Source organism: Neoarius graeffei, chromosome 19 (genome assembly GCF_027579695.1).
Source record: "Neoarius graeffei isolate fNeoGra1 chromosome 19, fNeoGra1.pri, whole genome shotgun sequence".
In the NCBI taxonomy this organism is placed as follows: Eukaryota; Metazoa; Chordata; class Actinopteri; order Siluriformes; family Ariidae; genus Neoarius; species Neoarius graeffei.
The window spans coordinates 53,634,241-53,648,374 of NC_083587.1; the positions used below are offsets into that span (position 1 = coordinate 53,634,241).

The window sequence follows — 14,134 nt, forward strand, 5'->3', positions numbered from 1 at the left end:
CAACTATGTATACACTGCTGTGCACCTCAATAAACCGAATGGTAATTAGTCTTTTGATTTTTCCGTGAGGTTTGCCTTATACAAAGAAAGACAGCATAGACGTTTTTTCCTCCCTATAAGTGGGGGGGACCGAATGAGGTGAATTTAAATCTGGGTGGGACGAGTCCCCCCCTCTATCTGCGCCCGTGATTATACGCCATGTTGTTGTAACTTTTTTTGAGAGACCCGCCGCCTACTTCAGCGCAGAATAGTGACGTTTGTGGCTTGTTGATGACGTGTAAGTCGGATGAATGCGACCTGGCAGTTCAGACTGAAGTCGCATATGAAAAGAGCGGATAGGGATCGGAATTAGGACCACATATCCAAACGGCCTGGGTCGGATTTGAAAAAATCGGATCTGTGTCGTTCATATTGTCAATAAAAGATCGGATACAGGTCACATATGGGCGAAAAGATCGGATTTGAGTCACTTCAGCCTGCAGTGTGAACGTAGCCTTGGAGAATTCGACAACTGTGAACACACAAGTACAAACGCCAATTTCTGTGAAACTTGTTGCAATTTCATCTCATCATCTCTAGCCACTTTATCCTGTTCTACAGGGTCGCAGGCAAGCTGGAGCCTATCCCAGCTGACTATGGGCGAAAGGCGGGGTACACCCTGGACAAGTCGCCAGGTCATCACAGGGCTGACACATAGACACAGACAACCATTCACATTCACACCTACGGTCAATTTAGAGTCACCAGTTAACCTAACCTGCATGTCTTTGGACTGTGGGGGAAACCAGAGCACCTGGAGGAAACCCACACGGACAGAACATGCAAACTCCACACAGAAAGGCCCTCGCTGGCCACGGGGCTCGAACCCGGACCCTCTTGCTGTGAGGCGACAGCGCTAACCACTACACCACCGTGCCGCCCTAAAAAGTAGTAGTTAAACAAGAAATATTTATTAACATTATTAGGGACAGGCAAGAGCTGTTGTTCATTATTAATCTGGCTAGCATTTTTATTATAATTGTATTTAAATGCAATATTATCACTTTCCCCCTATTTTGCGAGTGCTACCTATTATTTTTTTTTTATTTTTAGGAAAACCATAGAATAGCTGTGAATTGTGACATAAAATGAAGATCACACATTGAGTTGAAGTTTGATTATTGATTAAGTCTATTATTAAGTTTGGTTATTGCTTACTTTTTATTTGTAACGGACAATAACAGTTGCATCCAAAATAGTTTTTCTTGCCTTAGTCGATTTATTTCCATGTCACGTGCATGCAGCTGTTGTAAAGTTCAGTGTTTGTGTAGAACTCTCTCAGACTGTAGGTTCATTACTCGATAATGTAGAAATCATATAATAGAAATCTATAACAAAGTTTGTATGAAGAAAACAACAGGGTACCAGTACTTTTGAACAGTACTGTGATTGAGAATATATATGTTATATCATACACCTCTAGGTTTAAAAAAAAAAACCCACGCTGCGTCATGACAGATAGGATAAAGTTTAAGTTTAAAATTACTGTTTAGTGGGTAGATTGTGGGTGTTTTATACAGACCTGGCAACCTGTAACTGAATCAGTGCGGTCTGTCATAATGCAGTGCGTTTTTTTTTTTTAATAAACCTAGAGGTGGATGATAACAACAACAACAACAAAAAAAGATATATAAATATTTTGCACAGGACTGTGTTCCTCTGATAACAGAAACAAAGCTCCAGCTCTCTCTGCTCTTAATCTGTTCTGTTCTTTCAGGATTTATCACGCATGTCGCTCCTTGTTGAGTTTTTTATGAATGAATGAATGAATGAACCCTTTATTGTCACTAGTCACAAGTACCAGCGAAATTGGCCATCAACCTGTCCGTACATATACACATACATACAGTTGACACAGGGGGAATAGACAGGACAGGAAGACAGGGATGAAAAATACAGAGTAACATAAGGGGAGGGGAGGAGAAAAAAGCAACCCCCACACTATGCTCCTGTGGGGAGTACAGTGTGGGAACATTAAAAAAAGAAACCTCAGCACATAAGCACAAAATAACACTACACTTTTACAACATGAAAACTTGGGACTCGAGGGGGGAGGAGGTGAGGGTGGGGGCGATCATGGAAGGGGCAGAGGTATAGGTAACCCAGCGCAAACGAGCAGTCCGGTCTGCAGCCATGACTGCACTTCCCCAGCTTGTCACACTGGGGGTAAAAAGCAGCGACTGTGGGAAGTGGGGGAAGGAATGCAAGAGTGTCTCACTGCAGTGATCTTCAGGGGGAGTTGTTATTCCAGCAACGGCCTTGGCCAAGGCCAGTGCTGTCTGAGGGGGCCGAAAGCAGATAAGATTGGGATTGTTTGGTCTTGGGGCGAGTAGACACATTCTTTTACACGACTACTCTGTTTGTCCATTCTGGTCCCCGAATCGATCCATTTTCCTTTGCAAAGCCAAAAGCTTCTCCATGATGTTATCCATGTTGCGGTTCAAGTTTTGAATAGCCACAGTCTGAGTGCTGACAGCTCTGCCCACCGCTTCAATCATGTCGGGCAGCTTTATGGGGCTTTGGACAGCTGTCACCGTTTTCTGATTTCCTCGATACACCAGGGCAATGCCTAATCCAATCAGCAAAAGTCCTGTAATCATGGTTCCGAATAGGTAGATGTCTTCAACGTCCTCCACAGAAAGAACCGCCAGGCACATGACCTCCCACCTCTCCCACGCGTCCATCGTGTAGCCAGCTGCGAACGTTCCGGCAGGGCAGGCCGGTTCCCCCGAACCCAGGCTTCTTGTCGAGAAAATTGTGTCAATTGCGTGAAGAGACCAATTTATTAATTCCATGATTTTTAGTTTGGAGAGCAGTGTGGAGAGAGTCTCTCAAAAGTATAGACAATAGACAGACGAGACAGAGAAGCAGAAGCAGGGAAGATAAGGGAAGGAGAGGCAGAGAAATGCGACTGCCTTCCGAGAGAGCATGAAGAAAAGAACCGATATGCCCGAGTTGTCTGAAACCAATCTGGGTTTTCTGTGTCGAATAAGGAAGCGGCTTCACCTGTAAGAAAATCAAACACTTTCATGAAAGAGCTAACTCGAATGCGAGCAGAAAAAAAATAAATGAGATTCTTAGGCAAACTCTTCCATCCTCACTTCCGACTTTCTGTTTTTGTAAAATCGTGAATTCCTCTGGAGTTTTCAGGCTGAGCTCCTCTCATTGTATTCTTTAACCACTCATTTCCTCGTTGTTCTTGAAGCATTTGCTTCTATTTGCTAACATTTTTCTTGATAGCGGGGAGACGGTAATGCCTTTTTATCTATTTCTCTGTTTGAACAAGCAAAAACGGTGCAAAAATTAACCATATTGAAGACGGATTAAGCCTCTCTTGCATGAAAGACGGTGTCTGTCTGACCCCAGCTGTAATTATCACGCGATGCGTGACGTCATGCACAAGGGGTCTATAAACAGTCCGTGTAACATACTACAACAGCGGGGGGATATAAAATAACTTGCAAAGCAGTAAATGAAACCGAGACTAAGAAAACAGCCAAGACGTAATGGCGGATAGGTAGTGAGGGACGCTTTTAGGAACTGAAATGAAATATCAAAAAGCCTCATTTTTGTAGTGCTAGTTCATAATACATGCTCATTCCAACTTGCCTGGTCAGGCATGTCGGGGACATATCCCACTTACCCGAATGCATGTTTCACTTGTCCCGGGCAATCAGGCAGTCCTTAATGTCAAGCCCTGTCATAATCAGTTATTCCTGTTACTCTAAAACCCTACTGTTTGTTTATTCTGCATTTTAGCAGTAAACAAGCCTCATCAGAGAAACCTATGATTTCCATCCATTCATTATTTTTCATAAAATTGAAGAATTGTCTTTTTCAAATGTGTTTAAGATTAGATAGAACTCAAACGCAGTCTGGAATGCTGCCTACAATGAGATCCACAGCAGTAGTGGTGATTATTTTAAAAAGTGTGTTCATTATGTAATCGATTATTGGTGCATGCCTCATGGGCATATTTCATCTTTTAAAGAAGTCATTTATTAAGATGGTCATCTTTCTGCTAACGACGTTAATGGTTAATGTCACGTATGCTGGTTGGAGATGTCTGTTGTTGCTACGCACACAGGGCAGATTGTCGGCGGAGTGGGCGGAGCTAAGGCTCAGAGGACGTCTCACTGCAAATTTATTATTAAGTGTAGGTGTAACTTTATGCTAACGCATGTACACTTATAAAAATTTATGACAAACATTTGAAGGAAGATAATGAAAAAAGAGAGAGAAAATGCAAAGTAGCAATTACTGATGCTGGATGGGGTTTTTTTTGAAGAAGAAGAATCGAGTTTAATTCTCATAATTGTATTTGCAACATGCCTCTAATGAATGCTAATGGATTTAAAGAGATGCATAATAAGAATAATTTTGTGTCATAACTATACATTTGTAATACGGGCAGCCTTGGACCCAAAGGGTCACTGGTTCGATTCCTGGGACTGGCAGGAGAAATGTGAGGGGAGTTGAGTGAATGAGCAGCACTTTCCCTTCCCTCTGTATCATGGCTGAAGTGCCCTTGAGCAAGGCACCGAACCCCCAACTGCTCCCTGGGTGCCATAGGGTCCCATAGTTGCCCACTGCTGTGTGTGTGCGTGTGTGTGCGCGTGTGTGTGTGCGCGTGTGTGTGTGCGCGTGTGTGTGTGTGTTCACTGCTTCAGATAGGTTAAATGCAAAGGAGGAATTTTGCTGTGCTGGAGTGTACATGTACAGTGGTGCTTGAAAGTTTGTGAACCCTTTAGAATGTTCTATATTTCTGCATAAATATGACCTAAAACAACATCAGATTTTCACACAAGTCCTAAAAGTAGATAAAGAGAACCCAGTTAAACAAATGAGAGAAAAAATATTATACTTGATCATTTATTTATTGAGGAAAATGATCCAATATTACATATCTGTGAGTGGCAAAAGTACGTGAACCTTTGCTTTCAGTATCTGGTGTGACCCCCTTGTGCAGCAATAACTGCAACTAAATGTTTGCGGTAACTGTTGATCAGTCCTGCACACCAGCTTGGAGGAATTTTAGCCCGTTCCTCCATACAGAACAGCTTCAACTCTGGGATGTTGGTGGGTTTCCTCACATGAACTGCTCGCTTCAGGTCCTTCCACAACATTTCAATTGGATTAAGTTCAGGACTTTGACTTGGCCATTCCAAAACATTAACTTTATTCTTCTTTAACCATTCTTTGGCAGAACGACTTGTGTGCTTAGGGTCATCGTCTTGCTGCATGACCCACCTTCTTTTGAGATTCAGTTCATGGACAGATGTCCTGATATTTTCCTTTAGAATTCGCTGGTATAATTCAGAATTCATTGTTCCATCAATGATGGCAAGCCGTCCTGGCCCAGATGCAGCAAAACAGGCCCAAACCATGATATTACCACCACCATGTTTCACAGATGGGATAAGATTCTTATGCTGGAATGCAGTATTTTCCTTTCTCCAAACATAACGCTTCTCATTTAAACCAAAAAGTTCTATTTTGGTCTCATCCGTCCACAAAACATTTTTCCAATAGCCTTCTGGCTTGTCCATGTGATCTTTAGCAAACTGCAGATGAGCAGCAATGTTCTTTCTGGAGAGCAGTGGCTTTCTCCTTGCAACCCTGCCATGTACACCATTGTTGTTCAGAGTTCTCCTGATGGTGGACTCATGAGCATTAACATTAGCCAATGTGAGAGAGGCCTTCAGTTGCTTAGAAGTTACCCTGGGGTCCTTTGTGACCTCGCCGACTATTACACGCCTTACTCTTGGAGTGATCTTTGTTGGTTGACCACTCCTGGGGAGGGTAATGGCGAGCTTGAATTTCCTCCATTTGTACACAATCTGTCTGACTGTGGATTGGTGGAGTCCAAACTCTTTAGAGATGCTTTTGTAACCTTTTCCAGCCTGATGAGCATCAACAACACTTTTTCTGAGGTCCTCAGAAATCTCCTTTGTCCGTGCCATGATACACTTCCATAAACATGTGTTGTGAAGATCAGACTTTGATAGATCCCTGTTCTTTAAATAAAACAGGGTGCCCACTCACACCCGATTGTCATCCCATTGATTGAAAACACCTGACTCTAATTCCACCTTCAAATTAACTGCTAATCCTAGAGGTTCACATACTTTTGCCACTCACAGATATGTAATATTGGATCATTTTCCTCAATAGATAAATGACCGAGTATAATATTTTTGTCTCATTTGTTTAATTGGGTTCTCTTTATCTCCTTTCAGGACTTGTGTGAAAATCTGATGATGTTTTAGGTCATGTATTACATAAACACTTATTATTATTATTGCAGCTATTAGAACAATTATCATTTCTTAAAATATTTCAGCAGGTCATAGTGAGAGGAACTATCATACTGTGACTTGGAAGGTTTCCAGCTGGTGACATTTACAGACCAGTCAGACATATCTGCTCTTATCACCCTGCATAAACCTTATCATTTGCATTTCAAGTGACTTTGGCCTTTAAGTCACAGTGAGGTTTTCTGTGACGACAGTCTCAGAGGAGCGAAAGTGCCTAATTGTGAGAAAATGTGGTCTTAATGTGCATTGATTAATTTGCCTCCCTGAAAGACAACGCAGCTGCAGCACTCTCAGATGTACAGCATGAGTGCTTTATGTATTAGTTATGTATTATCTGCAGGGCATGTGCTCATTTTATGATTCGAGCAGAACAGGTGGGAGTGTATCCGTGAGCGTCTCCTTTTCTGTCTCGATCTCCAAAAATGCGCAGAGAATAGACCGGAAGCACTAATAAGGACGTGTCTTAATACGAAGAAGTGAACAGTTTGACTCAGTGTCTGATCTGTGCTATTTTGGTTTTGTACAGGAGCCAAAAGGCTAATAGAGCTAACATGTTTGGATAGAAATATCTACACCACACTCTCATATTAGCACAGGATGAATTTCTTCTCGTCGTCTTATCCTTATTCTGCCACTCAGCGTGAAACTGCAGTCCAGTTCACTCCCCTGTAAAGAAACTGACCTATTTTTTTTGTCCCCCCCCCCAATCACCGCCTGGAAGAAATCTATGTTGGAAAATTAAAAGACTCAAACACTGTAACCAGTTAAATAATTCCATAACGTGTAATTAAACTGCTATCTAATTACCCATGGGTTAGAATGAGTCCAGGAAAACTTGGTACAATCGATGATAAGAAACGCAGGATGTGCATGTCTTTGTGATAGGTGCAGTTCAAAGTTTCCTTTTTTTTTTCTAAAAAAAAAAGACATCCTACACTATTCTGTCCTCCAGTGGTTCTCACATGTGCGTGACTCAACAGGACTCCGTCATAAACACAAGCTCAAACATGGCTGATTCACCTCTCCAGTTAATTATAAAACCCTTTACGAATCAACTATGTGCAGTTTCTAATACTACGAAGCCTTCGGATTCAATCACGTCAGTAAGGTCATGACCTGGTCTGGAATAAGGTTTACCTGCACAATGTTGAAGATAAAATCCCATGCACATGAAGGAATAAACGACTAGCTGCTTATAGATGAACAGAAAGACAGACGGGAGTCATTAAAGGAGAACTGAAGTGATTTTTAAACTTGTTTTATTTCTTAATTAACATGTTATTCAATTACGTTTTCGGTTTTAGTAACCTTATATCGTGACTCGTATTGGCAACTAATTGCAATTAAATATTATACTTATCGGCCTATTCGGTTTTTAGCCGTGTTGAATTTAGTTCGTTTGGTCCACGGCAGGCGTCGCTTATCCGCGCGATCTTCACGAGACTTTTGCAAGACTTCAAAACGTCAAGTGTCAGCCAGGTGTCAGTGCCGCCATTTTGAAAACTCCTTTTTTTTTTTTTCCAAACGAAATATTGAAGTTTAAATGACGATTACTGCCTACTTTTTTCAAACGTTCCTGATCGCTATCAAAACAAACAAAACTTCCGGCTTGATTACATCAGCGTTCGAAAGAGAGTGTGCGCGTCTTTTGACAACGTTGGCAGATGTCGGTCGCTTTGATTTCCACCGTACGTTTTACTTCCGTCCTACGATGTCTCGCACAGGTCTCAATGAATCTCGTTTACAGCCGTTGCTTTGACATATGGACTGATATATTACAGAGCATATTCCAAACACTCATAACTTGCTATAGCAGTGACACAATAGCGATCAAAAATGCATTCCGATATTTAATAAAATGAGAGAATTTTGATGATAAAAAAATTAGCCTTCAGTTCTCCTTTAATCTATCCCTGTGTCCGAAATCGCTCCCTACTCACTCTATAGGGCACTATATAGTGGGGACGCCATTTTGTAGCGCTGTCCGAAACCTTAGTGAGGACTATTTACACCCTATATAGTGCACTCAAAGTATCCCACAATGCATCACGAAAAGTAGTACACAACGATGGTCACTAACCAAGCAATATATCCCATCATGCATTGCGGTCACGCTGAAAGAAATCAAATTTAGCAGTGACAATATAGCTATCAAAAACACATTCCTATATTTAAGAAAATAAGAGAAATATAATTTTGATATGGTGGTGTAGTGGTTAGCGCTGTCGCCTCACAGCAAGAAGGTCCGGGTTCGAGCCCCGTGGCCGGCGAGGGCCTTTCTGTGTGGAGTTTGCATGTTCTCCGCGTGGGTTTCCTCCGGTTTCCCCCACAGTCCAAAGACATGCAGGTTAGGTTAACTGGTGACTCTAAATCAGGGGTGGGCAATTATTTTTTCCATGGGGCCACATGAGAAACAGAAAATTTTGTGGAGGGCCGGACCAAAAGGCTGAACTAAATTCTGCATAATATTAATTTTATTTCTTTATATAAAGCAATAAATAGCATTGTTTTTACAAGCTGCTAAGACTGGTAAGAGTATGGAAAAAATGAGGTTGCCTTACAAAAAATGTCATTTATTCAATCAAATTTCCCAAAACAATGGTTAACAAAATGTGAACGTTTGTACCATTTTTTTTTCAGTCACATTCAGCCCAAAACACAATAAAGGCATCACAATATTGTCTTTCTACTCCAAATATCAAGCAAGATACATCATATTATAATAATGATGCCCACATTTCTAGTCTAATCACCTCATTTGGTGTTTTTCAGTTTTTTATTTGTTCAGTGAGAGAAATCTAGTCTCTGTTGGTCTTTAACGAGTGGATCAGCGTCAGGTTGAATGTCTGAGGTGGAGATGCGAAGCACAGCTGACAGATGATCATCAGTCGATTCGGTGTAGGAATCAGATCTACAGATCGGCTCGGGCTCCGGCGCCTGCTGGTGACGTCACACTATGTGATTGGTTGGACCGTTTGGAGGATGACATACAAGTTTGTGTTTGGTCTGGACAAATTACAGAAGTAGTTATCGCGGGATTAGGTTTCGTGGGATTTCATGTCATGTTCATGTCGCGTGCATTGCGATTTTGTTGAACACAACTTCAAAATAAAAGCAATGCACATTCAGTCCATGCATGGGGTAAAATTAGAAAATACGTTTATTTTGTAATTTCTAATTAACCTTACGTGGGCCGGTCAGAATGAACCAAAGGGCCGGATGCGGCCCGCGGGCCGTAAAATGCCCAGGTCTGCTCTAAATTGACCGTAGGTGTGAATGTGAGTGTGAATGGTTGTCTGTGTCTATGTGTCAGCCCTGTGATGACCTGGCGACTTGTCCAGGGTGTACCCCGCCTTTCGCCCGTAGTCAGCTGGGATAGGCTCCAGCTTGCCTGCGACCCTGTAGAACAGGATAAAGCGGCTACAGATAATGAGATGAGATCATTTTGATGATAAAAATTGTGTTCAGTTCTCCTTTAATGCACAAAGTTTTAAAAAATGATTCTTATATGGAGTTGGCTAAAAATGTCAACTCCATATTGTCATCTTTTTTTATTACAAGTGATTTTGTGTTTAGCCTTTTTGAACCCCGTCAATGTCAGAAAGAATCTTGACGCACTTCCACGTACTGGTTTTATTTCCAAACTACCGAATGCTTCCTAACACTGATGTATCTCGGACACCTCAGATCTTTGCTGACATATTAATTGTCTTAGATTAAGCGATAAGCATTCTTATTTCACCTCACATTTTTGAAAGCTGTGTTGTTGTTTTTTTCCCCCTAACCTTCCACGATGGGCCATAAACAAACGTATTCGGAACGCTAGCGGGGTAGCTGTTTTCAAACCAGAGTGGTTATTATCAAGTCGTGTCATTTCAGGCCAAGGTTGATTGCTTGATATCAAAAGGGTCCTTTTGTTGAAGTGCATGCATTCACACAGCCTCTGTCTCTTCACTTGGCTGGTGTCCATCATCATTGACCTTCCTGCCTTCAAAGGGGGAAGGTATCATGGGGACAAAGCGTATATTATTACCAAAGCCGTTCTGAGTGTTGATGTGGTTCTTCGATGTAATGGAGTGCAAATGATTTCTCTCTCTCTCTCTCTCTCTCTCTCTCTCTCTCTCACACACACACATTTCTCCATATTAATTTCATGCCATGTCCTGGTTACCATGGAGAGAATGTTGGCTTGTCTGGAAACAGACTGTGGTCTTAAAAAATCTGTACCAATTCAGGACAATGTTTCGTTCTGATAATAAACAGCAGTCGCTATATATACACACGGTACCAGTCAAACGTTTAGATACACCTACTAATTCAGTGTTTTTTCTTTATTTTTATTCATCAAGTCACTTCATGTCTTAAAGTAATGATGGACGTCGGTTCTCTTTCCTTAGTCAAGCGTTTTTTGACATAATACGGATTACTACAGTTGTGGATGGAATAGGGCTATTTACTGTATTTTTATTATTTACTATTTGATCTCAAACGCATTAAGACGGCAAGAAACTCATCCATTAATTAACTTTTGACGAGGCACGGCCGTTAATTGAAAAGCATTCCAGGTGACGACCTCATGAAGCTGGTTAAGATAATGTTAATAGTGTGCATCAAGGTAAACGCTGGCTACTCTGAAGAATCTAAAATATAAAACATTTTGTTTTTTAAACACTTTTTTTTTTTTTTTACCACATCATTCCATATACACCAATCAGCCATAAAATTATGACCACTGACGGGTCAAGTGAATAACATTTTGATTATCTCGTTACAATTCTGGTGACTTGTCCAGGGTGTGCTGCGCCTCTTGCCCATAGTCAGCTGGGATAGGCTCCAGCTTGCCTGCGACCCTGTACAGAATAAGCAGCTACAGATAACGGATGGATGGATGGATGGATGGATGGATGGATCTCATTGCAATGGCACCTGTCAGTGGGTGGGATATATTAGGCAGCAAGAGAACGGTCAGTTCTTGAAGTTGATGTGTTGGAAGCAGGAAAAATGGGCAAGCGTAAGGATCTGAGCGACTTTGACCAGGGCCAAATTGTGATGGCTAGATGACTGGGTCTGAGCATCTCCAAAATGGAACATTCTGTGGGGTGTTCCCGGTATGCAGTGGTTAGTGCCAGGCCTTTCAATTACATGAAACCTGCGACGGATAACGTCAAAAGCGCCCAAATTAAAAAGGCGCCCAAATTAAGGTCAAGCACCCAAAATATGCTACCAAAAGTAAAAAAAACCTGAAATGTTGATTAAATAAACTTGGCTGCATAAAACCCAATGTCTTGACTTTCTTCTTTAAAAACACCGAAATTAGCGAGAATTAGCATGTATTTCTCGTAATTGATGCGAAATCCACACCATTCCCATGTTGTTCCGGGTTCGTTGAACTAGCCGTAAGCCTCACACAGAGCACGAATTCTCCAGATGGCGATCGGCACATCATGATTTCGTGGAGGAGCGAGACTCGCGTACCAATGACCAGAGCAGGATTTCCACATTAGGTAAATCTTTCTTCTTCTTTTATATTGTTTTCTGTCAGTTGGCAAACAGCTTTTAGGTGCATTACCACCACCTTCTGGACTGGAGTGTCAACCAGAACGTTTCACACCCTATTGTGCTAAATTCCCCTAATAATTCCTGCATCATTTAAAACCCTAAAAACAGCCCTAGATCCTACATTATCTGACCTCAACTGCAATATCTCTCTGATACCTAGTGTCGTGATTTAAATCAGGTAAAAGACCGAATAAAAGAGCTATTCAGGACACAACTGTGTGTATTTAAGATACAGCTTGCATCTGAAATCCACACAGTTGTGTAAGTGCGGGTGGAATCACTCAGTGCGTTTACATGCACATCCAAATCGAGCTACTGTCAGTAATCGAGCTAAGGGTCCCAGCAGGGGTGCCAGAGAAATCCAATCCTACATGCACACAAGGAAATCGAGCTATTGTGTGAGGTACATTGTGCACCCGAGCCACAGGTGGCACTACACGCTCCATTGTGTTGGTACACTTCCGGTTGTCATCATGAAGAAGAGCTATTCAAGAGTATAAACAAAGTTATCAGCAGTGTTGCCAGATACTGCTGACGTTTTCCAGCCCAAAACATGTTCAAATCCGCCAAAATGCACTTAAAACTGCCCAATCTGGCAACACTGGCAGTTCCGTGTTCACAAGTTCCGTGTTCAAGCTGTTAGGCTTGCTCTAACAGACTGTATGACTACAAACTGTCCTGCGCAGACCACTGTTTTGTAAGACAACTTATTTTGCACAATTGTATATTTTTCTAAAGTCCATTTTTTGCTTACAAAAAAATATTTTTTTTTGCTTACAATTTAACTTATGTCTTAATAAACACACAAAAAGTTCAATTGTTTTGTTTTTATTGACATTCTTCAGATGTTGGACATATATATATATATATATATATATATATATATATATATATATACACACACACACACACACACACACACACACACACACACAAATACAATGACTTGTTTATGTACACAATTCACAGCTATGCAACAGCTGTACAGATGTATTTGGTGATACAGTAAGTGAGCTAAATTTTAACAGTGCAAACAATGCCACAAAAAGAAAAGATTCATGCCGTTGTCATGATTCGTTGTCATGCCGACCGAGGCTGTTGTGTTTCCCGCTTGTGGTCTTGTCACTCGTCACTTCCGGAAGGGGCAGTGCTGAAGTAAGTAGCTCGACTACGTGGCTCGATAGGGTTTACATGCACTAAGTAGCTCGGCTACAATCGCATAATCTAGGTCGTGTAGCTCGATTACGAGAAATCAAGTTCGGTTCGATTTCAGCCGAGCTAAGGTATTTCCATGGCATTTAGAACTTCGATTTCAGTCGAGCAACGGCAGAAATACGATTTTCTCTATGTGCATGTAAACGCACTGACTGACTTGGAGCTTGGTCCTCTTGTTGATGATAGTCTCAGACACTGGCCTTTCATTTAAACTACGATCTTTTACCCGACTACATGCTGTGGATTGCGCTGCCGATTCTTGTGACGTGACTGAAAACCTTTTGTGTCGCAGGTCTGCTACAGGTTTGTCTCTTTGATGGCAACAGTGCAGAACTTGCTTTTTCATTCACAGGTTCCTTTCCTCCAGGCTCTCCTCGGGCCCCAACGCATCTTTTAAATACTAACTGTATTCTAATTATTTTTGTCATGTACATGTACATCAAAACAGATTAATGCTGTAGACATTTTGCAATAAAGGTAAAAATAACATTCATAGATTTCTTTATTTATTCATAACTTTGTAGCTAAAAAAGCAGCAGCAGGTTTAAACACGGAGCGCTGGGAAAACAGCACTTTGCGCACGCAGAAAAGCCCAAATTACCCTGCATCACGACGGGAAAAGCCCAAATTCAGAAATACAGGGTGTGGCCCAAATTATGTAATTGAAATTGAAAGGCCTGAGTATTTACCAAAAGCGATCCAACGAAGGAGAACCGGGGAACCGACGACAGGGTCATGATTGTCAAAGGCTCATTGATTCACATGGAGCACGAAGGCTAGCCCATACGGTCCAGTCCCACAGAAGAGCTACTGTAGCACACACTGTTGAAAAAAAGTTAATGCTGGTTAAAACAGAAAGATGTCACTGGTTCACCGGTTGTCATGCTCGGCTTAATCTCTTCATTGGCAGATAAACAAATAGCTGTACTAGCGACGTACACTCACTCATGTCTGCTACTTCCTGCCAAGGTTTATTTTTCATCATAATGTCCCTATAGACATTT

The 14,134-nt window shown here is 41.6% G+C and overlaps 1 protein-coding gene across 1 annotated transcript in view; it reads left to right on the plus strand.

The window, feature by feature from the left end:
- spire1b (spire-type actin nucleation factor 1b) overlaps nucleotides 1-14,134 on the plus strand; it is an 80,169-nt gene that overhangs the window by 16,933 nt on the left and 49,102 nt on the right. The window lies entirely within an intron of this gene.